Source organism: Triticum aestivum, chromosome 6A, assembly GCF_018294505.1.
Source record: "Triticum aestivum cultivar Chinese Spring chromosome 6A, IWGSC CS RefSeq v2.1, whole genome shotgun sequence".
NCBI lineage: Eukaryota > Viridiplantae > Streptophyta > Magnoliopsida > Poales > Poaceae > Triticum > Triticum aestivum.
The window spans coordinates 162,406,293-162,433,108 of NC_057809.1; the positions used below are offsets into that span (position 1 = coordinate 162,406,293).

Below are 26,816 nucleotides of genomic sequence, written 5' to 3' on the forward strand. Positions count from 1 at the left end.
GTCTCCGGACTCCGAGTCCATCCACGTGACAACCGACCCAGCCACGCCTCAACCCGGCCCAGGAACTGCTCCATCCGACCCAGCTGCGCCTCAACCCTGCCCGGGGACTGCTCCAACCGACCCGGCCATGCCTCAACCCGGCCCGGGGACTGCTCCATCCGACCCGGCCGCGCCTCAACCTGGCCCGGGGGCTGCCGAGCCCATCCCGGGGGTTGCTGAAGCCGGCTCGGGGGCCGCCGACCCGGATCCCGAAATAGTGGTCGTCTTCGCCGTGGTGACGGCACCATCCTGGGCCCTGTTGTGACGCCCCCGATTCAATCGTACACTAATCATACACGCAAATGTGTACGATCAAGATCAGGGACTCACGGGAAGATATCACAACACAACTCTACAAATAAAATAAGTCATACAAGCATCATATTACAAACCAGGGGCCTCGAGGGCTCGAATACAAGAGCTCGATCATAAACGAGTCAGCGGAAGCAGCAATATCTAAGTGCAGACATAAGTTAAACAAGTTTGCCTTAAGAAGGCTAGCACAAACTGGGATACAGATCGGAAGAGGCGCAGGCCTCCTGCCTGGGATCCTCCTAACTACTCCTGGTCGCCATTAGCGGGCTGCACATAGTAGTAGGCACCTCCGGTGTAGTAGGACTCATCGTCAACGGTGGCGTCTGGCTCCTGGGCTCCATCGTCTGGTCGCAGTAATCGGGTATAGAAAGGGGGAAAAGAGAGGGCAAAGCAACCGTGAGTACTCATCCAAAGTGCTCGCAAGCAAGGAGCTACACTACATATGTATGCATTGGTATCAAATGGAATAAGGGTATCATATGTGGACTGAACTGCAAAATGCTGTAATAAGAGGGTAATAGCTAGTCTTGTCGAAGACTATGCTTCTGGCCACCTCCATCTTGCAGCATGTAGAAGAGAGCAGAAGGTAAGTTCACCAAGTAGCATCGTGTAGCATAATCCTACCCGGCGATCCTCTCCTCGTCGCCCTATTAGAGAGCGACCACCGGGTTGTATCTGGCACTTGGAAGGGTGTGCTTTATTAAGTATCCGGTTCTAGTTGTCATAAGGTCAAGGTACAACTCCAAGTCGTCCTGTTACCGAAGATCACAACTATTCGAATATATTAACTTCCCTGCAGGGGTGCACCACATAACCCAACACGCTCGATCCCATTTGGCCGGACACACTTTCCTGAGTCATGCCCGGCCTCGGAAGATCAACACGTCGCAGCCCTACTGATACGTCTCCAACGTATCTATAATTTTTGATTGCTCCATGCTATATTATCTACTGTTTTGGACTATATTGGGCTTTATTTTCCACTTTTATATTATTTTTGGGACTAACCTATTAACCGGAGGCCCAGCCCAGAATTGCTGTTTTTTGCCTATTTCAGTGTTTCGGGTAAACATAATATCAAACGGAGTCCAAACGGAATAAAATTTTCGGGAACGTGATTTTCTCACCAAAAATGATCCAGGAGACTTGGACCCTACCGCAAGGGATCAAAGAGGATGTCACGAGGGTGGGGGGCGCCCCCCCTAGGGCGCGCCCCCCTGCTTCGTGGGCCCCTCGGTGCTCCACCGGCGTACTTCTTCCTCCTATACATACACACGTACCCCCAAACAATCAGAACAGGAGCCAAAAATCTAATTCCACCGCCGCAACTTTCTGTATCCACGAGATCCCATCTTGGGGCATGTTCCGGAGCTCCGCCGGAAGAGGGTTGTCATCACGGAGGGCTTCTACATCATCCTAGCCCCTCCGATGAAGTGTGAGTAGTTTACCTCAGACCTTCGGGTCCATAGTTACTAGCTAGATGGCTTCTTTTCTATCTTTGAATCTCAATTACAAAGTTCTCCCCCTCTCTTGTGGAGATCTATTCGATGTAATCTTCTTTTTGTGGTGTGTTTGTTGAGACCGATGAATTGTGGGTTTATGATCAAGTCTATCTATGAATAATATTTGAATCTTCTCTGAATTCTTTTATGTATGATTGGTTATCTTTGCAAGTCTCTTCGAATTATCCGTTTGGTTTGGCCAACTAGATTGGTAGTTCTTGCCATGGGAGAAGTGTTTAGCGTTGGGTTTGATCTTGCGGTGTCCTTACCCAATGACAGAAGGGGCAGCAAGGCACGTATTGTATCGTTGCCATCGAGGATAACAAGATGGGGTTTATTTCATATTGCATGAATTTATCTCTCTACATCATGTCATCTTGCTTAAGGCGTTACTCTGTTTTTAACTTAATACTCTAGATGCATGCTGGATAGCGGTCGATGAGTGGAGTAATAGTAGTAGATGCAGAATCGTTTTGATCTACTTGTCACGGACGTGATGCCTATATACATGATCATGCCTAGATATTCTCATAATTATGCTCAATTCTATCAATTGCTCAAAAGTAATTTGTTCACCCACCGTAGAATACTTATGCTCTTGAGAGAAGCCACTAGTGAATCCTATGGCCCCTGGGTCTATTCTCATCATATCAATCTCCATCACTTTAATATTGTTTTGCTTTTTTACTTTGCATATTTATATCAAAAATACCAAAAATATTATATCTATCAGATCTCACTCTCGTAAGTGACCGTGAAGGGCTTGACAACCCCTAATCGCGTTGGTTGCGAGTAGCTATCGCTTTGTGCAGGTACGAGGGACTTGAGCGTGGGCTCCTACTGGATTGATACCTTGGTTCTCAAAAATTGAGGGAAGTACATACGCTACTCTGCTGCATCATCCCTTCCTCTTCGGGGAAAACCAACGCAAGCTCAAGACGTAGCACCTACCTAGGCACAACAGAGAGGTCAGCACACCGGTCTAAATCCTATGGCGCAGGGGTCTGGGTCCATCACCCATTGCACACTTGCACATTGCGTGGGCGGCCAGAGAGTAGACCTAGCAACCTCCATTACAAAGGAAGTTGCGTTACGCGGTCCAACCCGGCGCGCGCCGCTCAGTCGCTGATGTCACGAAGGCTTCGGCTGATACCACGACATCGAGTGCCCATAACTGTCCCCGCGTAGATGGTTAGTGCGTATAAGCCAGTGGCCAGACTCAGATCAAATACCAAGTTCTCGTTAAGCGTGTTTAGTATCCGCGAACGCTAACCAGGGCCAGGCCCACCTCTCTCCTAGGTGGTCTTAACCTGCCCTATCGCTCCGCCACAAAGTAACAGTCAGGGGCCGTCGAGAACCCAGGCCCACCACTACCTGGGTGGAACCACTTGCCCCTTCAGCCCCCATCTCCGAACAGTACCACAGGTAATGTAACAGTGTAAAGTATATAGTATATGCCCGTGATCACCTCCCGAGTGATCATGGCCCAGTAGCATAGCATGGCAGACGGACAAGAGTGTAGGGCCACTGATGGAACACTAGCATCCTATACTAAGCATTTAGGATTGCAGGTAAAGGTAACAACAGTAGTAGCAAGGACAGGCTGTGCATCAAGATAGGATAATGGAAAGCAGTAACATGCTACACTACTCTAATGCAAGCAGTAGAAAGAGAGTAGGCGATATCTGGTGATCAACGGGGGGGCTTGCCTGGTTGCTCTGGCAAGTAGGGGTTGTCAACAGCGTAGTCGGTTGGGGCACCAGCAGCAGCGTCGGTCTCATAGTCTACCGGAGAGAAGAGGGGGAAGAAAGAATGAATACAATGCAAACAGATGCATAACGATGCATGACAAAGCAGTAGTAGGTGATACCGACGAAGGGGGAAAACATCCGGGAAAGTATCCCGGTGTTTCGCGTTTTCGGACAGAGGAACCGGAGGGGGAAATTTGCGAGTTCGATATGCTAGGGGCGTGTGGTGGATGAATGGGCTGCGTAACCGGATTCGTCTCGTCGTTTTGAGCAACTTTCATGTACAAAGAATTTTCATCCGAGTTACGGATTATTTTCTATGATTTTCAAAGTTTTATATGATTTTTTGGAATTTCTGGAATTAATTCCAATTCGAAAATAAAGAATAAATTGCTACGTGCACACACAAAGTGTACACAGCAGAGCAGCACAGAGGTTGACAGTGGGGCCCAGTTGACTGCCCAGTCAGCAGTCAACTATGGACTTTGACTAGTCAACTAACCACTGGGTCCCACATGTCATTGACTGTTCTTTTATCAGTGCTTATCCCTTTAAACAGTGCAGCTGGCCCACATGTTATTCTCTATTTTATTTATTTGTGATTATTTCAAACTGAGGTTAATTAGTGCCAGTGGGGCCCATTGTCAATGTCTGGTTAGGGGGGTTAATTAGCGCTAAGTCAACAGGGGAGGCCGGCTGGGCTCACACGGGCACCAGGCGCCGGCGGCCATAGCCGGGCGGCTGGACGCGCATGGGAGCCAAGGGCTCCGGTGCGCACGACTAGTAGCAGCGGCGGCCAAACGGCAGGGTGCTCCAGTGGGCAACGTCCGGCAGGAAGTGGGCTATAGGTGGCGGCGTTAGCGAGTAGCAGCAGAGCACGACAAGAAGCGGCGGCGCGGCGATTGGCGCGGCGTACGAGCGAGGGCAGTACAAGGCCGCGGTGAGCGCGACGAGCACGAGCGCTCACGGGCGCGGGTGGAGGCGAGGACACCGGGTAGGGCCACAGCGAGCGCGACGCGTTCAGCAAGGGGGGAAGAGGGAGCACGGTGCGGTGCTCACATTCGATGTAGGGAAGGGGGCGGAGTGGCTCGATGGCGTCCAGCGTGGAGGAGGATGGGGACGAGCGACGGAGGGGAGGAGATCCGGTGAGGAAGCGGTCCGGCGAGGCAGCTTCGGGCGACGGCGAGGTTGCTCTGGTTGGCGGCGATTCCTTGGGCGCGGGCGCACGAAGGACGACGAGGCGCCGGCGGTTGGAGGCAGAGGGCGGCGTCGGGGCCAAGGGGACATGGAAGGCTAGCACCGAGGCATGGCAGCGGCGCGGCTTGGCGGAGCCAGGAGCGAACGAAGGTAGGAGAGGCTGTGAGGGGGGTTCAAGCACGAGGCATCTCGCCTCTGTGTGTGCGGCGGCGCGAGGGATTGTGAGGGGAGCGAGAGGAGTGGGGGAACGAGAGGGAGTATTCTCGCTGCAGTTAGGGTAAGTGTGAGGTTGGTTGGGCCTAGCAGGCCTAAGGCCCAGGGGGATGAGGGGGGTTTGATTTTTTTGTTGTTGTTGTCGTTTTTTTTCTCTTTTCTTTTTACTATTTTTTTCTTCTATTATGTTTTACTTTACTTTTTGTTTTTCTAGTTTTGTAAAATACGATGATAGCTCCTAAATTAATGTTTCCGAATAACCCACTGCCCTAAAAAGTTTAACCCCTAAATAGAATAGTTTAACATTTTATTAATTATAAAAGGCATTTCAATAATTGTTTTTGCTACTGTTTTAATCACTTTACAGTATTTAACAATTTTATATAAGTGTGGTTTCTCCACCAATGTTACCTATGAATTATCTGGTACCTCTAGAACAATTTAGTTTGAAAGTTTGAAAACTTTTTATCGTTTGACTTAAAGTTGAATTTGAATTTGAATCAGTTTTGAACTAACGCGAGATTAACAACAGTAACCGTGGTGACATGGCATCGTTAACGTGGGATTACTGTAGCCTAATTATCCAGGCGTCACAATTCTCCTCCACTACAAGAAATCTCGTCCCGAGATTTAAGAGGTAGTGAAAGGGGGGAAGGTTTGGTAACACATCTAGCATGTCTTCTCATCCTGGCTTGCTCTTCTCAGAGAGGCCGGTCCAATACATTGATGTCTTCATTTCTCTGCTTCAGGTCATCATGATGAAGTCGGCGTCCTTTCTTCAGGAACTCCATCGTACTTATGAAAGAATAGGGGGTTATTTCAGAAGAACGGATCTCTTACAAGGTTGACTATCTGCATAACAACATCAAGGAAGGTGGCGGAAAGTAACCCTTGAAACTTTAGAAATTATCGAGAGAAAAGTAAGAAGGTGCAAAATAGAAGTTTCAAGCGCATAGGCAATCGTTTGTTGCCTCATACGAAATGTGAAATGGGTTTGGAGTAATGGGGAAGTATTGCATTTAATACCAGAATTGACGATCACACAGAAGGTGGCTCATGAATTACATACGAAGCCAAGCATGAGGAATAACTTTGGAAACAGGGGATGTATAGGAGAGTCAGGTTTCGATCCTGTGGAACTTTGGGTTATGGGCCCACCATGTGGTTAAAAGTAGGAAGGGCGTTGACATCTTGCACGGTCATGATAGCAAGACATGTCAGGGGGTAGCCTATTAGTTATGCTGGCAACAATGTCGATACCAAGGGCGAGGGATGAAGAGAACCATTTTCCCGCTCGTTGAATGAGGCGGGCCAATAGGCAAAGTTTTCGTCCATCGGTGGCTACCAGAATGTCATCAACAATAGTAACACGGTCTTACTGACAGAGTTGTACACTGAGGTGGGACAAAAAGTAGAAAACCCTTTAGTAAGGGGAGAGAAACTTCATGACATTATCCATACAACGGTGTTTGGATAATTGATAAAGAAAATTTAGCATTGTGCTTCAAATGTTCTTATTGAAAATCGGAGTACGAGTGACATGCTTCGAGATAGAATTGACAAGGTCTTCCAGCAAAGGTCAGGCTCTGGATACACGAAGGATCCATCAGGAACAACTTGTAGAATAAGTATTACAATTTCCTCATGAAAGAATGGATAACCTTGCAGAAAAAGGAAACTATAACACTAGGTGCTCCGGCTAGGTGTGCTAGGCATGACATCACCTTACCCGGTCATGTAAAGATGTTATAACTCCTGGTAACATGTTCCAATCATCACATCTGACTAAGATCCAGATCTGATTGGTGTCGGGATAACTCAGATTCAGGATGCCCGAGAAGAAAGGCACAACACAAATTGACGAGATGACATTGTAAGATTTTCGGAAAATGAACTATGGAAGCGAGTTCCGAAACAAGAATTCATCATTACACCAAGGAGAGGCTGAGGAGGTGGCTGATGGTCTCAGTGACAATTCAATGAGATTTCCAAAAGATGGATTTCCACAATTATGTGAACAAGGAGTTAACATTAGTCAGATCAAATGATATAATCATGTATGCTCGAGGAAAACATACACAATTTAACAATGATAGAAGGGTGCACCCAGAAATCTGGACTAGGTAGCACGATCAATGTTTGAATGATGATTCAATAAGCAATAGACTTAGAATGAAACTATCGACCATACACTTCAAGCAATATGGTTGCCAGAAGTTTTGAATTTACACCTCAAAGTTCAATTGTTGGTATTCCGATTGGAAACAACACGGGGACCAAGGAATGAACGGATATGGCAAGAAGTATCACCTGTATCCAAAATTCTTAAGAGGTGGTGAAATTCTCACGACATTCTTGAAATAAAAGATGGTCATACTCCAAGGTAAAGAAGAACAATTGCTGGATAGCAAGGAACTCAACGTATAACACAAAACATGAACAATTTTGTGTTGAACGGAAGGCAATAAAATGGTCGATGATAAAACAAATCATCGAGGGCAAGGATGGTATTTCTCATCATGAATTCAATTGATATCTAGGAAGGAGTCAAGATGTTTATGATGATCACGACAAATTTTGTCAAGAGGCTCCACGAAGAAGCAATCGAACAACGACTGCATCAAGCAAAAGGACTGATAGGGATAGATTATTGGATCCATGGATACGACACCAACTCGAAATCAAGCTTGCTGTTCGAGGTGAACGATAAGATGAGGAAGATCGATGTAAGATTAGCTCAGCGTAGAAACTTATGCTCCGGGAATAAGGACCAGGTAGCATAGTTAAAATCAGCACGATAATGATATAGCCGATCCGGCTAAGAATAACATGATCGAGTACAAACTCCTAAGTAAAGAAGATTACTAAGAGTTGTCTAATCGCGATGCGGACTCAATTTAGTTATCGGTGTACTCGAGTGACTAACCACTCAGAACCCAGGAAAAATTGGAATTGGTGAGAATGTAGTACTTGATGAAGAACTCATAAGAAGATATGATGTTCCGTGATAACCTCAAGATACCATGGGGTAATACTTGACAATAGATTAAAGTAGAGGTTGGACTAGGGTATTGCTCTATAGAAGACAAGTGCTTACACTTGCACGAGAAATGGTATTTAAAGGAGAACATGGTCGGAACCACGATTGCAAAAGGCTAGATCCCACATATAAGATGAACTTATACCAAGGGAATAACTAATTTAAGACAATCTTTAATGATAAGATCTACATCGTGTCCATGGGCATGAACACAAAGTTCAAGGTCGACTCCCACTTCTTCAATGCATAACCTTTCATTCACTGCTCTAGATAAAGATGATTTCATTGTCAAAACCTACCTGGTAAATTACCAGAGGAGTATGACCCGTGAAAAATTTCAGGCTCACACGGTTTAGAGAAGGTATAGGTTCAACCCATCGGGGCATCTTAGAAACATATACCACAAGCTTCAAGAGTAAATATCACCAGCTCGAAAGCATAGCAAGGTTGAGAAAGTAGAGGATACAATTTACCAAAGGCATTATGTATCCGAGGGAAGGCTCACAAGGTTATTGAATATGAAGGACGTTGTCGGATAAAATCCATTAAAGGATCTGCCGGTCCATAACGGAGCTGATGTGAGCATCGACACACAACCATAGGAAGTAACAATGCAAAGGCATTGGATTATAGAAACAACTGACTAATCCAGAGCTCAAATGCAAAGGAATTGTGATTTTCAAATCAAGGGATCAGAAGCAATGTTCTGATTAGGGATGGATAAGTTGAGTAGGCTTAGGGCTACAATTGATGGCAATTGGATTGGTTGAGAACCAGATCATGTTCGAAAGACGTCTGAGATGGAAAGATAATTTATAAGGATCAACTGATGATTGCGTGCATTCGCACTCATGTTGAATCAATAGGATCAAAATGACGGTGTCTAAGGATACTAACGAATATTGCCAGACATATGGAAATCATCCATAATGCAAGCAGACAAGTACTGCAGAGCAATAAGCTACTAAGGAATTTTGGAGGATCGAATAGTATTTCGAAGACAATTGTGAAACACATGAACAACTGGGGATGAGTGGATACTCGATAAGGGCGAGAAATTATCCGTAGGGGTATTCAGGTGGCAAGGAACTGCAAGGCAGTAGGCACAAAATATTCTCGGATCAATAGAGAGGATTTCAGGGTATCTGGTTATAACAAGATGAACTGGGAATAAAAGTAAGAACGGCAAGTGTATGTATTTATCCATAGGGATATTTCGGTGGTAGGGCATTGCAAAAGCAACAGGCTCAAAGTCTCGAGAGAACATCAGAGAGTATCTTTGAAATCCTTCGGTGGACCAAGTAATCATCTGGAGTAAGGGGCTCTCCGGGTGGAAGTAGTTACGAGAACCTAGAGTCGGCATTAGTAAAATCATTTAACCAAAATAGAGGAGAGATTAGAATCCCAGAGTATAGGTCGAGGAATAAAAGATGCTAATTCCACCGAATGGCGACGTGGGTCCGTAAGACACAGAGCCATGTTAGTAAATGTTTTGCAATGTCTAGACTCAACTTCGGCCAAGGAGTTTGGAAGGGGGATTCCTACAGGCAGTCAGCTCTGATACCAACTCGTGACGCCCCCGATTCAATAGTACACTAATCATACACGCAAACATGTACGATCAAGATCAGGGACTCACAGGAAGATATCACAACACAACTCTACAAATAAAATAAATCATACAAGCATCATATTACAAGCAGGGGCCTCGAGGGCTCGAATACAAGAGCTCGATCATAGACGAGAGAGCGGAAGCAACAATATCTGAGTACAGACATAAGTTAAACAAGTTTGCCTTAAGAAGGCTAGCACAAACTGGGATACAGATCGAAAGAGGCGCATGCCTCCTGCCTGGGATCCTCCTAACTACTCCTGGTCGCCATCAGCGGGTTGCACGTAGTAGTAGGCACCTCCGGTGTAGTAGGAGTCATCGTCAACGGTGGCATCTGGCTCCTGGGCTCCATCGTCTGGTCGCAGCAATCGGGTATAGAAAGGGGGAAAAGAGAGGGCAAAGCAACCGTGAGTACTCATCCAAAGTACTCGCAAGCAAGGAGCTACACTACATATGTATGCATTGGTATCAAATGGAATAAGAGTATCATATGTGGGCTGAACTTCAGAATGCCGGAATAAGAGGGGGATAGCTAGTCCTGTCGAAGACTACGCTTCTGGCCACCTCCATCTTGCAGCATGTAGAAGAGAGCAGAAGGTAAGTTCACCAAGTAGCATCATGGAACATAATCCTACTCGGCGATCCTCTCCTCATCGCCCTGTTAGAGAGCGACTACCGGGTTGTATCTGGCACTTGGAAGGGTGTGTTTTATTAAGTATCCGGTTCTAGTTGTCATAAGGTCAAGATACAACTCCAAGTCATCCTGTTACCGAAGATCACGGCTATTCGAATAGATTAACTTCCCTGCAGGGGTGCACCACATAACCCAACACGCTCGATCCCATTTGGCCGGACACACTTTCCTAGGTCATGCCCGGCCTCGGAAGATCAATCGTACACTAATCATACACTAATCATACACGCAAATGTGTACGATCAAGATCATGGACTCACGGGAAGATATCACAACACAACTCTACAAATAAAATAAGTCATACAAGCATCATATTACAAACCAGGGGCATCGAGGGCTCGAATACAAGAGCTCGATCATAAACGAGTCGGCGGAAGCAGCAATATTTGAGTGCAGACATAAGTTAAACAAGTTTGCCTTAAGAAGGCTAGCACAAACTGGGATACAGATCGGAAGAGGCGCAGGCCTCCTGCCTGGGATCCTCCTAACTACTCCTGGTCGCCATCAGCAGGCTGCACATAGTAGTAGGCACCTCCAGTGTAGTAGGACTCATCGTCAACGGTGGCGTCTGGCTCCTGGGCTCCATCGTCTGGTCGCAGTAATCGGGTATAGAAAGGGGGAAAAGAGAGGGCAAAGCAACCGTGAGTACTCATCCAAAGTGCTCGCAAGCAAGGAGCTACACTACATATGTATGCATTGGTATCAAATGGAATAAGGGTATCATATGTGGACTGAACTGCAAAATGCTGTAATAAGAGGGTAATAGCTAGTCATGTCGAAGACTATGCTTCTGGCCACCTCCATCTTGCAGCATGTAGAAGAGAGCAGAAGGTAAGTTCACCAAGTAGCATCGTGTAGCATAATCCTACCCGGCGATCCTCTCCTTGTCGCCCTATTAGAGAGCGACCACCGGGTTGTATCTGGCACTTGGAAGGGTGTGCTTTATTAAGTATCCGGTTCTAGTTGTCATAAGGTCAAGGTACAACTCCAAGTCGTCCTGTTACCGAAGATCACAACTATTCGAATATATTAACTTCCCTGCAGGGGTGCACCACATAACCCAACACGCTCGATCCCATTTGGCCAGACACACTTTCCTGAGTCATGCCCGGCCTCGGAAGATCAACACGTCGCAGCCCTACTGATACGTCTCCAACGTATCTATAATTTTTGATTGCTCCATGCTATATTATCTACTGTTTTGGACTATATTGGGCTTTATTTTCCACTTTTATATTATTTTTGGGACTAACCTATTAACCGGAGGCCCAGCCCAGAATTGCTGTTTTTTGCCTATTTCAGTGTTTCGGGTAAACATAATATCAAACGGAGTCCAAACAGAATAAAATTTTCGAGAACGTGATTTTCTCACCAAAAATGATCCAGGAGACTTGGACCCTACCGCAAGGGATCAAAGAGGATGTCACGAGGGTGGGGGCGCCCCCCCTAGGGCGCGCCCCCCTGCTTCGTGGGCCCCTCGGTGCTCCACCGGCGTACTTCTTCCTCCTATATATACACACGTACCCCCAAACGATCAGAACAGGAGCCAAAAATCTAATTCCACCGCCGCAACTTTCTGTATCCACGATATCCCATCTTGGGGCCTGTTCCGGAGCTCCGCCGGAAGAGGGTTGTCATCACGGAGGGCTTCTACATCATCCTAGCCCCTCCGATGAAGTGTGAGTAGTTTACCTTAGACCTTCGGGTCCATAGTTAGTAGCTAGATGGCTTCTTTTCTATCTTTGAATCTCAATTACAAAGTTCTCCCCCTCTCTTGTGGAGATCTATTCGATGTAATCTTCTTTTTGTGGTGTGTTTGTTGAGACCGATGAATTGTGGGTTTATGATCAAGTCTATCTATGAATAATATTTGAATCTTCTCTGAATTCTTTTATGTATGATTGGTTATCTTTGCAAGTCTCTTCGAATTATCCGTTTGGTTTGGCCAACTAGATTGGTAGTTCTTGCCATGGGAGAAGTGCTTAGCGTTGGGTTCGATCTTGCGGTGTCCTTACCCAGTGACAGAAGGGGCAGCAAGGCACGTATTGTATCGTTGCCATCGAGGATAACAAGATGGGGTTTATTTCATATTGCATGAATTTATCTCTCTACATCATGTCATCTTGCTTAAGGCGTTACTCTGTTTTTAACTTAATACTCTAGATGCATGCTGGATAGCGGCCGATGAGTGGAGTAATAGTAGTAGATGCAGAATTGTTTTGATCTACTTGTCACGGACGTGATGCCTATATACATGATCATGCCTAGATATTCTCATAATTATGCTCAATTCTATTAATTGCTCAAAAGTAATTTGTTCACCCACCGTAGAATACTTATGCTCTTGAGAGAAGCCACTAGTGAATCCTATGGCCCCTGGGTCTATTCTCATCATATCAATCTCCATCACTTTAATATTGTTTTGCTTTTTTACTCTGCATATTTATATCAAAAATACCAAAAATATTATATCTATCAGATCTCACTCTCGTAAGTGACCGTGAAGGGCTTGACAACCCCTAATCGCGTTGGTTGCGAGTAGCTATCGCTTTGTGCAGGAACGAGGGACTTGAGCGTGGGCTCCTACTGGATTGATACCTTGGTTCTCAAAAATTGAGGGAAGTACATACGCTACTCTGCTGCATCATCCCTTCCTCTTCGGGGAAAACCAACGCAAGCTCAAGACGTAGCACCTACCTAGGCACAACAGAGAGGTCAGCACACCGGTCTAAATCCTATGGCGCAGGGGTCTGGGTACATCACCCATTGCACACTTGCACATTGCGTGGGCGGCCAGAGAGTAGACCTAGCAACCTCCATTACAAAGGAAGTTGCGTTACGCGGTCCAACCCGGCGCGCGCCGCTCAGTCGCTGATGTCACGAAGGCTTCGGCTGATACCACGACATCGAGTGCCCATAACTGTCCCCGCGTAGATGGTTAGTGCGTATAGGCCAGTGGCCAGACTCAGATCAAATACCAAGTTCTCGTTAAGCGTGTTTAGTATTCGCGAACGCTAACCAGGGCCAGGCCCACCTCTCTCCTAGGTGGTCTTAACCTGCCCTATCGCTCCGCCACAAAGTAACAGTCAGGGGCCGTCGAGAACCCAGGCCCACCACTACCTGGGTGGAACCACTTGCCCCTTCAGCCCCCATCTCCGAACAGTACCACAGGTAATGTAACAGTGTAAAGTATATAGTATATGCCCGTGATCACCTCCCGAGTGATCATGGCCCAGTAGTATAGCATGGCAGACGGACAAGAGTGTAGGGCCACTGATGGAACACTAGCATCCTATACTAAGCATTTAGGATTGCAGGTAAAGGTAACAACAGTAGTAGCAAGGATAGGCTGTGCATCAAGATAGGATAATGGAAAGGAGTAACATGCTACACTACTCTAATGCAAGCAGTAGAAAGAGAGTAGGCGATATCTGGTGATCAACGGGGGGGCTTGCCTGGTTGCTCTGGCAAGTAGGGGTTGTCAACAGCGTAGTCGGTTGGGGCACCAGCAGCAGCGTCGGTCTCATAGTCTACTGGAGAGAAGAGGGGGAAGAAAGAATGAATACAATGCAAACAGATGCATAACGATGCATGACAAAGCAGTAGTAGGTGATACCGACGAAGGGGGAAAACATCCGGGAAAGTATCCCGGTGTTTCGCGTTTTCGGACAGAGGAACCGGAGGGGGAAATTTGCGAGTTCGATATGCTAGGGGCGTGTGGTGGATGAACGGGATGCGTAATCGGATTCGTCTCGTCGTTTTGAGCAACTTTCATGTACAAAGAATTTTCATCCGAGTTACGGATTATTTTCTATGATTTTCAAAGTTTTATATGATTTTCTGGAATTTCTGGAATTAATTCTAATTCGAAAATAAAGAATAAATTGCTACGTGCACACACAAAGTGTACACAGCAGAGCAGCACAGAGGTTGACAGTGGGGCCCAGTTGACTGCCCAGTCAGCGGTCAACTATGGACTTTGACTAGTCAACTAACCACTGGGTCCCACATGTCATTGACTGTTCTTTTATCAGTGCTTATCCCTTTAAACAATGCAGCTGGCCCACATGTTATTCTCTATTTTATTTTTTTGTGATTATTTCAAACTGAGGTTAATTAGTGCCAGTGGGGCCCATTGTCAGTGTCTGGTTAGGGGGGTTAATTAGCGCTAAGTCAACAGGGGAGGCCGGCTGGGCTCACACGGGCACCAGCGCCGACGGCCATAGCCGGGCGGCTAGACGCGCACGGGAGCCAAGGGCTTCGGTGCGCACGACTAGTAGCAGCGGCGGCCAAACGGCAGGGTGCTCCAGTGGGCAACGTCCGGCAGGAGGTGGGCTATAGGTGGCGGCGTTAGCGAGTAGCAGCAGAGCACGACAGGAAGCGGCGGCGCGGCGATTGGCGCGGCGTACGAGCGAGGGCAAGACAAGGCCGCGGTGAGCGCGACGAGCACGAGCGCTCACGGGCGCGGGTGGAGGCGAGGACGCCGGGTAGGGCCACAGCGAGCGCGACGCGTTCAGCAAGGGGGGAAGAGGGAGCATGGTGCGGTGCTCACATTCGATGTAGGGAAGGGGGCGGCGTGGCTCGATGGCGTCCAGCGTGGAGGAGGATGGGGACGAGCGACGGAGGGGAGGAGATCCGGTGAGGAAGCGGTCCGGCGAGGCAGCTTCGGGCGACAGCGAGGTTTCTCTGGTTGGCGGCGATTCCTTGGGCGTGGGCGCACGAAGGACGACGAGGCGCCGGCGGTTGGAGGCAGAGGGCGGCGTCGGGGCCAAGGGGACATGGAAGGCTAGCACCGAGGCATGGCAGCGGCGCGGCTTGGCGGAGCCAGGAGCGAACGAAGGTAGGAGAGGCTGTGAGGGGGGTTCAAGCACGAGGCATCTCGCCTCTGTGTGTGCGGCGGCGCGAGGGATTGTGAGGGGAGCGAGAGGAGTGGGGGAACGAGAGGGAGTATTCTCGCTGCAGTTAGGGTAAGTGTGAGGTTGGTTGGGCCTAGCAGGACTAAGGCCCAGGGGGATGAGGGGGGTTTGATTTTTTTGTTGTTGTTGTCGTTTTTTTCTCTTTTCTTTTTACTATTTTTTTCTTCTATTATGTTTTACTTTACTTTTTGTTTTTCTAGTTTTGTAAAATACGATGATAGCTCCTAAATTAATGTTTCCGAATAACCCACTGCCCTAAAAAGTTTAACCCCTAAATAGAATAGTTTAACATTTTATTAATTATAAAAGGCATTTCAATAATTGTTTTTGCTACTGTTTTAATCACTTTACAGTATTTAACAATTTTATATAAGTGTGGTTTCTCCACCAATGTTACCTATGAATTATCTGGTACCTCTAGAACAATTTAGTTTGAAAGTTTGAAAACTTTTTATCGTTTGACTTAAAGTTGAATTTGAATTTGAATCAGTTTTGAACTAACGCGAGATTAACAACAGTAACCGTGGTGACATGGCATCGTTAACGTGGGATTACTGTAGCCTAATTATCCAGGCGTCACAATTCTCCTCCACTACAAGAAATCTCGTCCCGAGATTTAAGAGGTAGTGAAAGGGGGGAAGGTTTGGTAACACATCTAGCATGTCTTCTCATCCTGGCTTGCTCTTCTCAGAGAGGCCGGTCCAATACATTGATGTCTTCATTTCTCTGCTTCAGGTCATCATGATGAAGTCGGCGTCCTTTCTTCAGGAACTCCATCGTACTTATGAAAGAATAGGGGGTTATTTCAGAAGAACGGATCTCTTACAAGGTTGACTATCTGCATAACAACATCAAGGAAGGTGGCGGAAAGTAACCCTTGAAACTTTAGAAATTATCGAGAGAAAAGTAAGAAGGTGCAAAATAGAAGTTTCAAGCGCATAGGCAATCGTTTGTTGCCTCATACGAAATGTGAAATGGGTTTGGAGTAATGGGGAAGTATTGCATTTAATACCAGAATTGACGATCACACAGAAGGTGGCTCATGAATTACATACGAAGCCAAGCATGAGGAATAACTTTGGAAACAGGGGATGTATAGGAGAGTCAGGTTTCGATCCTGTGGAACTTTGGGTTATGGGCCCACCATGTGGTTAAAAGTAGGAAGGGCGTTGACATCTTGCACGGTCATGATAGCAAGACATGTCAGGGGGTAGCCTATTAGTTATGCCGGCAACAATGTCGGTACCAAGGGCGAGGGATGAAGAGAACCATTTTCCCGCTCGTTGAACGAGGCGGGCCAATAGGCAAAGTTTTCGTCCATCGGTGGCTACCAGAATGTCATCAACAATAGTAACACGGTCTTACTGACAGAGTTGTACACTGAGGTGGGACAAAAAGTAGAAAACCCTTTAGTAAGGGGAGAGAAACTTCATGACATTATCCATACAACGGTGTTTGGATAATTGATAAAGAAAATTTAGCATTGTGCTTCAAATGTTCTTATTGAAAATCGGAGTACGAGTGACATGCTTCGAGATAGAATTGACAAGGTCTTCCAGCAAAGGTCAGGCTCTGGATACACGAAGGATCCATCAGGAACAACTTGTAGAATAAGTATTACAATTTCCTCATGAAAGAATGGATAACCTTGCAGAAAAAGGAAACTATAACACTAGGTGCTTCGGCTAGGTGTGCTAGGCATGACATCACCTTACCCGGTCATGTAAAGATGTTATAACCCCTGGTAACATGTTCCAATCATCACATCTGACTAAGATCCAGATCTGATTGGTGCCGGGATAACTCAGATTCAGGATGCCCGAGAAGAAAGGCACAACACAAATTGATGAGATGACATTGTAAGATTTTCGGAAAATGAACTATGGAAGCGAGTTCCGAAACAAGAATTCATCATTACACCAAGGAGAGGCTGAGGAGGTGGCTGATGGTCTCAGTGACAATTCAATGAGATTTCCAAAAGATGGATTTCCACAATTATGTGAACAAGGAGTTAACATTAGTCAGATCAAATGATATAATGATGTATGCTCGAGGAAAACATACACAATTTAACAATGATAGAAGGGTGCACCCAGAAATCTGGACTAGGTAGCACGATCAATGTTTGAATGATGATTCAATAAGCAATAGACTTAGAATGAAACTATCGACCATACACTTCAAGCAATATGGTTGCCAGAAGTTTTGAATTTACACCTCAAAGTTCAATTGCCGGTATTCCGATTGGAAACAACACGGGGACCAAGGAATGAACGGATATGGCAAGAAGTATCACCTGTATCCAAAATTCTTAAGAGGTGGTGAAATTCTCACGACATTCTTGAAATAAAAGATGGTCATACTCCAAGGTAAAGAAGAACAATTGCTGGATTGCAAGGAACTCAACGTATAACACAAAACATGAACAATTTTGTGTTGAACGGAAGGCAATAAAATGGTCGATGATAAAACAAATCATCGAGGGCAAGGATGGTATTTCTCATCATGAATTCAATTGATATCTAGGAAGGAGTCAAGATGTTTATGATGATCACGACAAATTTTGTCAAGAGGCTCCACGAAGAAGCAATCGAACAACGACTGCATCAAGCAAAAGGACTGATGCAGGGATAGATTATTGGATCCATGGATACGACACCAACTCGAAATCAAGCTTGCTGTTCGAGGTGAACAATAAGATGAGGAAGATCGATGTAAGATTAGCTCAGCATAGAAACTTATGCTCCGGGAATAAGGACCAGGTAGCATAGTTAAAATCAGCACGATAATGATATAGCCGATCCGGCTAAGAATAACATGATCGAGTACAAACTCCTAAGTAAAGAAGATTACTAAGAGTTGTCTAATCGCGATGCGGACTCAATTTAGTTATCGGTGTACTCGAGTGACTAACCACTCAGAACCCAGGAAAAATTGGAATTGGTGAGAATGTAGTACTTGATGAAGAACTCATAAGAAGATATGATGTTCCGTGATAACCTCGAGATACCATGGGGTAATACTTGACAATAGATTAAAGTAGAGGTTGGACTAGGGTATTGCTCTATAGAAGACAAGTGCTTACACTTGCACGAGAAATGGTATTTAAAGGAGAACATGGTCGGAACCACGATTGCAAAAGGCTAGATCCCACATATAATATGAACTTATACCAAGGGAATAACTAATTTAAGACAATCTTTAATGATAAGATCTACATCGTGTCCATGGGCATGAACACAAAGTTCAAGGTCGACTCCCACTTCTTCAATGCATAACCTTTCATTCACTGCTCTAGATAAAGATGATTTCATTGTCAAAACCTACCTGGTAAATTACCAGAGGAGTATGACCCGTGAAAACTTTCAGGCTCACACGGTTTAGAGAAGGTATAGGTTCAACCCATCGGGGCATCTTAGAAACATATACCACAAGCTTCAAGAGTAAATATCACCAGCTCGAAAGCATAGCAAGGTTGAGAAAGTAGAGGATACAATTTACCAAAGGCATTATGTATCCGAGGGAAGGCTCACAAGGTTATTGAATATGAAGGACGCTGTCGGATAAAATCCATTAAAGGATCTGCCGGTCCATAACGGAGCTGATGTGAGCATCGACACACAACCAGAGGAAGTAACAATGCAAAGGCATTGGATTATAGAAACAACTGACTAATCCAGAGCTCAAATGCAAAGGAATTGTGATTTTCAAATCAAGGGATCAGAAGCAATGTTCTGATTAGGGATGGATAAGTTGAGTAGGCTTAGGGCTACAATTGATGGCAATTGGATTGGTTGAGAACCAGATCATGTTCGAAAGACGTCTGAGATGGAAAGATAATTTATAAGGATCAACTGATGATTGCGTGCATTCGCACTCATGTTGAATCAATAGGATCAAAATGACGGTGTCTAAGGATACTAACGAATATTGCCAGACATATGGAAATCATCCATAATGCAAGCAGACAAGTACTGCAGAGCAATAAGCTACTGAGGAATTTTGGAGGATCGAATAGTATTTCGAAGACAATTGTGAAACACATGAACAACTGGGGATGAGTGGATACTCGATAAGGGCGAGAAATTATCCGTAGGGGTATTCAGGTGGCAAGGAACTGCAAGGCAGTAGGCACAAAATATTCTCGGATCAATAGAGAGGATTTCAGGGTATCTGGTTATAACAAGATGAACTGGGAATAAAAGTAAGAACGGCAAGTGTATGTATTTATCCATAGGGATATTTCGGTGGTAGGGCATTGCAAAAGCAACAGGCTCAAAGTCTCGAGAGAACATCAGAGAGTATCTTTGAAATCCTTCGGTCGACCAAGTAATCATCTGGAGTAAGGGGCTCTCCGGGTGGAAGTAGTTACGAGAACCTAGAGTCGGCATTAGTAAAATCATTTAACCAAAATAGAGGAGAGATTAGAATCCCAGAGTATAGGTCGAGGAATAAAAGATGCTAATTCCACCGAATGGCGACGTGGGTCCGTAAGACATAGAGCCATGTTAGTAAATGTTTTGCAATGTCTAGACTCAACTTCGGCCAAGGAGTTTGGAAGGGGGATTCCTACAGGCAGTCAGCTCTGATACCAACTTGTGACGCCCCCGATTCAATAGTACACTAATCATACACGCAAACATGTACGATCAAGATCAGGGACTCACAGGAAGATATCACAACACAACTCTACAAATAAAATAAATCATACAAGCATCATATTACAAGCAGGGGCCTCGAGGGCTCGAATACAAGAGCTCGATCATAGACGAGACAGCGGAAGCAACAATATCTGGGTACAGACATAAGTTAAACAACTTTGCCTTAAGAAGGCTAGCACAAACTGGGATACAGATCGAAAGAGGCGCATGCCTCCTGCCTGGGATCCTCCTAACTACTCCTGGTCGCCATCAGCGGGCTGCACGTAGTAGTAGGCACCTCCGGTGTAGTAGGAGTCATCGTCAACGGTGGCATCTGGCTCCTGGGCTCCATCGTCTGGTCGCAGCAATCGGGTATAGAAAGGGGGAAAAGAGAGGGCAAAGCAACCGTGAGTACTCATCCAAAGTACTCGCAAGCAAGGAGCTACACTACATATGTATGCATTGGTATCAAATGGAATAAGAGTATCATATGTGGGCTGAACTTCAGAATGCCGGAATAAGAGGGGGATAGCTAGTCCTGTCGAAGACTACGCTTCTGGCCACCTCCATCTTGTAGCATGTAGAAGAGAGCAGAAGGTAAGTTCACCAAGTAGCATCATGGAACATAATCCTACTCGGCGATCCTCTCCTCGTCGCCCTGTTAGAGAGCGACTACCGGGTTGTATCTGGCACTTGGAAGGGTGTGTTTTATTAAGTATCCGGTTCTAGTTGTCATAAGGTCAGGGTACAACTCCAAGTCATCCTGTTACCGAAGATCACGGCTATTCGAATTGATTAACTTCCCTGCAGGGGTGCACCACATAACCCAACACGCTCGATCCCATTTGGCCGGACACACTTTCCTAGGTCATGCCCGGCCTCGGAAGATCAATCGTACAATAATCATACACTAATCATACACGCAAATGTGTACGATCAAGATCAGGGACTCACGGGAAGATATCACAACACAACTCTACAAATAAAATAAGTCATACAAGCATCATATTACAAACCAGGGGCATCGAGGGCTCGAATACAAGAGCTCGATCATAAATGAGTCAGCGGAAGCAGCAATATCTGAGTGCAGACATAAGTTAAACAAGTTTGCCTTAAGAAGGCTAGCACAAACTGGGATACAGATCGGAAGAGGCGCAGGCCTCCTGCCTGGGATCCTCCTAACTACTCCTGGTCGCCATCAGCGGGCTGCACATAGTAGTAGGCACCTCCAGTGTAGTAGGACTCATCGTCAACGGTGGCGTCTGGCTCCTGGGCTCCATCGTCTGGTCGCAGTAATCGGGTATAGAAAGGGGGAAAAGAGAGGGCAAAGCAACCGTGAGTACTCATCCAAAGTGCTCGCAAGCAAGGAGCTACACTACATATGTATGCATTGGTATCAAATGGAATAAGGGTATCATATGTGGACTGAACTGCAAAATGCTGTAATAAGAGGGTAATAGCTAGTCTTGTCGAACACTATGCTTCTGGCCACCTCCATCTTGCAGCATGTAGAAGAGAGCAGAAGGTAAGTTCACCAAGTAGCATCGTGTAGCATAATCCTACCCGGCGATCCTCTCCTCGTCGCCCTATTAGAGAGCGACCACCGGGTTGTATCTGGCACTTGGAAGGGTATGCTTTATTAAGTATCCGGTTCTAGTTGCCATAAGGTCAAGGTACAACTCCAAGTCGTCCTGTTACCGAAGATCACAACTATTCGAATATATTAACTTCCCTGCAGGGGTGCACCACATAACCCAACACGCTCGATCCCATTTGGCCGGACACACTTTCCTGAGTCATGCCCGGCCTCGGAAGATCAACATGTCGCAGCCCTACTGATACGTCTCCAACGTATCTATAATTTTTGATTGCTCCATGCTATATTATCTACTGTTTTGGACTATATTGGGCTTTATTTTCCACTTTTATATTATTTTTGGGACTAACCTATTAACCGGAGGCCCAGCCCAGAATTGCTGTTTTTTGCCTATTTCAGTGTTTCGGGTAAACATAATATCAAACGGAGTCCAAACGGAATAAAATTTTCGGGAACGTGATTTTCTCACCAAAAATGATCCAGGAGACTTGGACCCTACCGCAAGGGATCAAAGAGGATGTCACGAGGGTGGGGGGCGCCCCCCCTAGGGCGCGCCCCCTGCTTCGTGGGCCCCTCGATGCTCCACCGGCGTACTTCTTCCTCCTATATATACACACGTACCCCCAAATGATCAGAACAGGAGCCAAAAATCTAATTCCACCGCCGCAACTTTCTGTATCCACGAGATCCCATCTTGGGGCCTGTTCCGGAGCTCCGCCGGAAGAGGGTTGTCATCACGGAGGGCTTCTACATCATCCTAGCCCCTCCGATGAAGTGTGAGTAGTTTACATTAGACCTTCGGGTCCATAGTTAGTAGCTAGATGGCTTCTTTTCTATCTTTGAATCTCAATTACAAAGTTCTCCCCCTCTCTTGTGGAGATCTATTCGATGTAATCTTCTTTTTGTGGTGTGTTTGTTGAGACCGATGAATTGTCGGTTTATGATCAAGTCTATCTATGAATAATATTTGAATCTTCTCTGAATTCTTTTATGTATGATTGGTTATCTTTGCAAGTCTCTTCGAATTATCCGTTTGGTTTGGCCAACTAGATTGGTAGTTCTTTCCATGGGAGAAGTGCTTAGCGTTGGGTTCGATCTTGCGGTGTCCTTACCCAGTGACAGAAGGGGCAGCAAGGCACGTATTGTATCGTTGCCATCGAGGATAACAAGATGGGGTTTATTTCATATTGCATGAATTTATCTCTCTACATCATGTCATCTTGCTTAAGGCGTTACTCTGTTTTTAACTTAATACTCTAGATGCATGCTGGATAGCGGTCGATGAGTGGAGTAATAGTAGTAGATGCAGAATCGTTTTGATCTACTTGTCACGGACGTGATGCCTATATACATGATCATGCCTAGATATTCTCATAATTATGCTCAATTCTATCAATTGCTCAAAAGTAATTTGTTCACCCACCGTAGAATACTTATGCTCGTGAGAGAAGCCACTAGTGAATCCTATGGCCCCTGGGTCTATTCTCATCATATCAATCTCCATCACTTTAATATTGTTTTGCTTTTTTACTTTGCATATTTATATCAAAAATACCAAAAATATTATATATATCAGATCTCACTCTCGTAAGTGACCGTGAAGGGCTTGACAACCCCTAATCGCGTTGGTTGCGAGTAGCTATCGCTTTGTGCAGGAACGAGGGACTTGAGCGTGGGCTCCTACTGGATTGATACCTTGGTTCTCAAAAATTGAGGGAAGTACATACGCTACTCTGCTGCATCATCCCTTCCTCTTCGGGGAAAACCAACGCAAGCTCAAGACGTAGCACCTACCTAGGCACAACAGAGAGGTCAGCACACCGGTCTAAATCCTATGGCGTAGGGGTCTGGGTCCATCACCCATTGCACACTTGCACATTGCGTGGGCGGCCAGAGAGTAGACCTAGCAACCTCCATTACAAAGGAAGTTGCGTTACGCGGTCCAACCCGGCGCGCGCCGCTCAGTCGCTGATGTCACGAAGGCTTCGGCTGATACCACGACATCGAGTGCCCATAACTGTCCCCGCGTAGATGGTTAGTGCGTACAGGCCAGTGGCCAGACTCAGATCAAATACCAAGTTCTCGTTAAGCGTGTTTAGTATCTGCGAACGCTAACCAGGGCCAGGCCCACCTCTCTCCTAGGTGGTCTTAACCTGCCCTATCGCTCCGCCACAAAGTAACAGTCAGGGGCCGTCGAGAACCCAGGCCCACCACTACCTGGGTGGAACCACTTGCCCCTTCAGCCCCCATCTCCGAGCAGTACCACAGGTAATGTAACAGTGTAAAGTATATAGTATATGCCCGTGATCACCTCCCGAGTGATCATGGCCCAGTAGTATAGCATGGCAGACGGACAAGAGTGTAGGGCTACTGATGGAAAACTAGCATCCTATACTAAGCATTTAGGATTGCAGGTAAAGGTAACAACAGTAGTAGCAAGGACAGGCTATGCATCAAGATAGGATAATGGAAAGCAGTAACATGCTACACTACTCTAATGCAAGCAGTAAAAAGAGAGTAGGCGATATCTGGTGATCAACAGGGGGGCTTGCCTGGTTGCTCTGGCAAGTAGGGGTTGTCAACAGCGTAGTTGGTTGGGGCACCAGCAGCGGCGTCGGTCTCATAGTCTACCGGAGAGAAGAGGGGGAAGAAAGAATGAATACAATGCAAACAGATGCATAACGATGCATGACAAAGCAGTAGTAGGTGATACCGACGAAGGGGGAAAACATCCGAGAAAGTATCCCGGTGTTTCGCGTTTTCGGACAGAGGAACCGGAGGGGGAAATTTGCGAGTTCGATATGCTAGGGGCGTGTGGTGGATGAACGGGCTGCGTAACCGGATTCGTCTCGTCGTTTTGAGCAACTTTCATGTACAAAGAATTTTCATCCGAGTTACGGATTATTTTCTATGATTTTCAAAGTTTTATATGATTTTCTGGAATTTCTGGAATTAATTCCAATTCGAAAATAAAGAATAAATTGCTACGTGCACACACAAAGTGTACACAGCAGAGCAGCACAGAGGTTGACAGTGGGGCCCAGTTGACTGCCCAGTCAGCAGTCAACTATGGACTTTGACTAGTCAACTAACCACTGGGTCCCACATGTCATTGACTGTTCTTTTATCAGTGCTTATCCCTTTAAACAGTGCAGCTGGCCCACATGTTATTCTCTATTTTATTTATTTGTGATTATTTCAAACTGAGGTTAATTAGTGCCAGTGGGGCCCATTGTCAGTGTCTGGTTAGGGGGGTTAATTAGCGCTAAGTCGACAGGGGAGGCCGGCTGGGCTCACACGGGCACCAGGCGCCGGCGGCCATAGCCGGGCGGCTGGACGCGCACGGGAGCCAAGGGCTCCGGTGCGCACGACTAGTAGCAGCGGCGGCCAAACGGCAGGGTGCTCCAGTGGGCAACGTCCGGCAGGAGGTGGGCTATAGGTGGCGGCGTTAGCGAGTAGCAGCAGAGCACGACAGGAAGCGGCGGCGCGGCGATTGGCGCGGCGTACGAGCGAGGGCAGGACAAGGCCGCGGTGAGCGCGACAAGCACGAGCGCTCACGGGCGCGGGTGGAGGCGAGGACGCCGGGTAGGGCCACAGCGAGCGCGACGCGTTCAGCAAGGGGGGAAGAGGGAGCATGGTGCGGTGCTCACATTCGATGTAGGGAAGGGGGCGGCGTGGCTCGATGGCGTCCAGCGTGGAGGAGGATGGGGACGAGCGACGGAGGGGAGGAGATCCGGTGAGGAAGCGGTCCGGCGAGGCAGCTTCGGGCGACGGCGAGGTTGCTCTGGTTGGCGGCGATTCCTTGGGCGCGGGCGCACGAAGGACGACGAGGCGCCGGCGGTTGGAGGCAGAGGGCGGCGTCGGGGCCAAGGGGACATGGAAGGCTAGCACCGAGGCATGGCAGCGGCGCGGCTTGGCGGAGCCAGGAGCGAACGAAGGTAGGAGAGGCTGTGAGGGGGGTTCAAGCACGAGGCATCTCGCCTCTGTGTGTGCGGCGGCGCGAGGGATTGTGAGGGGAGCGAGAGGAGTGGGGGAACGAGAGGGAGTATTCTCGCTGCAGTTAGTGTAAGTGTGAGGTTGGTTGGGCCTAGCAGGCCTAAGGCCCAGGGGGATGAGGGGGGTTTGATTTTTTTGTTGTTGTTGTCGTTTTTTTTCTCTTTTCTTTTTACTATTTTTTTCTTCTATTATGTTTTACTTTACTTTTTGTTTTTCTAGCTTTGTAAAATACGATGATAGCTCCTAAATTAATGTTTCCGAATAACCCACTGCCCTAAAAAGTTTACCCCCTAAATAGAATAGTTTAACATTTTATTAATTATAAAAGGCATTTCAATAATTGTTTTTGCTACTGTTTTAATCACTTTACAGTATTTAACAATTTTATATAAGTGTGGTTTCTCCACCAATGTTACCTATGAATTATCTGGTACCTCTAGAACAATTTAGTTTGAAAGTTTGAAAACTTTTTATCGTTTGACTTAAAGTTGAATTTGAATTTGAATCAGTTTTGAACTAACGCGAGATTAACAACAGTAACCGTGGTGACATGGCATCATTAACGTGGGATTACTATAGCCTAATTATCCAGGCGTCACAATTCTCCTCCACTACAAGAAATCTCGTCCCGAGATTTAAGAGGTAGTGAAAGGGGGGAAGGTTTGGTAACACATCTAGCATGTCTTCTCATCCTGGCTTGCTCTTCTCAGAGAGGCCGGTCCAATACATTGATGTCTTCATTTCTCTGCTTCAGGTCATCATGATGAAGTCGGCGTCCTTTCTTCAGGAACTCCATCGTACTTATGAAAGAATAGGGGGTTATTTCAGAAGAACGGATCTCTTACAAGGTTGACTATCTGCATAACAACATCAAGGAAGGTGGCGGAAAGTAACCCTTGAAACTTTAGAAATTATCGATAGAAAAGTAAGAAGGTGCAAAATAGAAGTTTCAAGCGCATAGGCAATCATTTGTTGCCTCATACGAAATGTGAAATGGGTTCGGAGTAATGGGGAAGTATTGCATTTAATACCAGAATTGACGATCACACAGAAGGTGGCTCATGAATTACATACGAAGCCAAGCGTGAGGAATAACTTTGGAAACAGGGGATGTATAGGAGAGTCAGGTTTCGATCCTGTGGAACTTTGGGTTATGGGCCCACCATGTGGTTAAAAGTAGGAAGGGCGTTGACATCTTGCACGGTCATAATAGCAAGACATGTCAGGGGGTAGCCTATTAGTTATGCCGGCAACAATGTCGGTACCAAGGGCGAGGGATGAAGAGAACCATTTTCCCGCTCGTTGAA

At 46.4% G+C, this 26,816-nt stretch overlaps 1 long non-coding RNA gene across 1 annotated transcript; it reads right to left on the reverse strand.

Moving 5' to 3' along the window:
- Positions 1-10,643: 10,643 nt before the first annotated feature.
- LOC123130505 (uncharacterized) lies at positions 10,644-15,296 on the reverse strand. The gene is made up of 2 exons (XR_006463848.1): positions 14,913-15,296; positions 10,644-10,949 (listed from the first exon to the last, which is right to left on the reverse strand). It is a non-coding gene; the product is annotated as an uncharacterized lncRNA (long non-coding RNA).
- Positions 15,297-26,816: the final 11,520 nt, after the last annotated feature.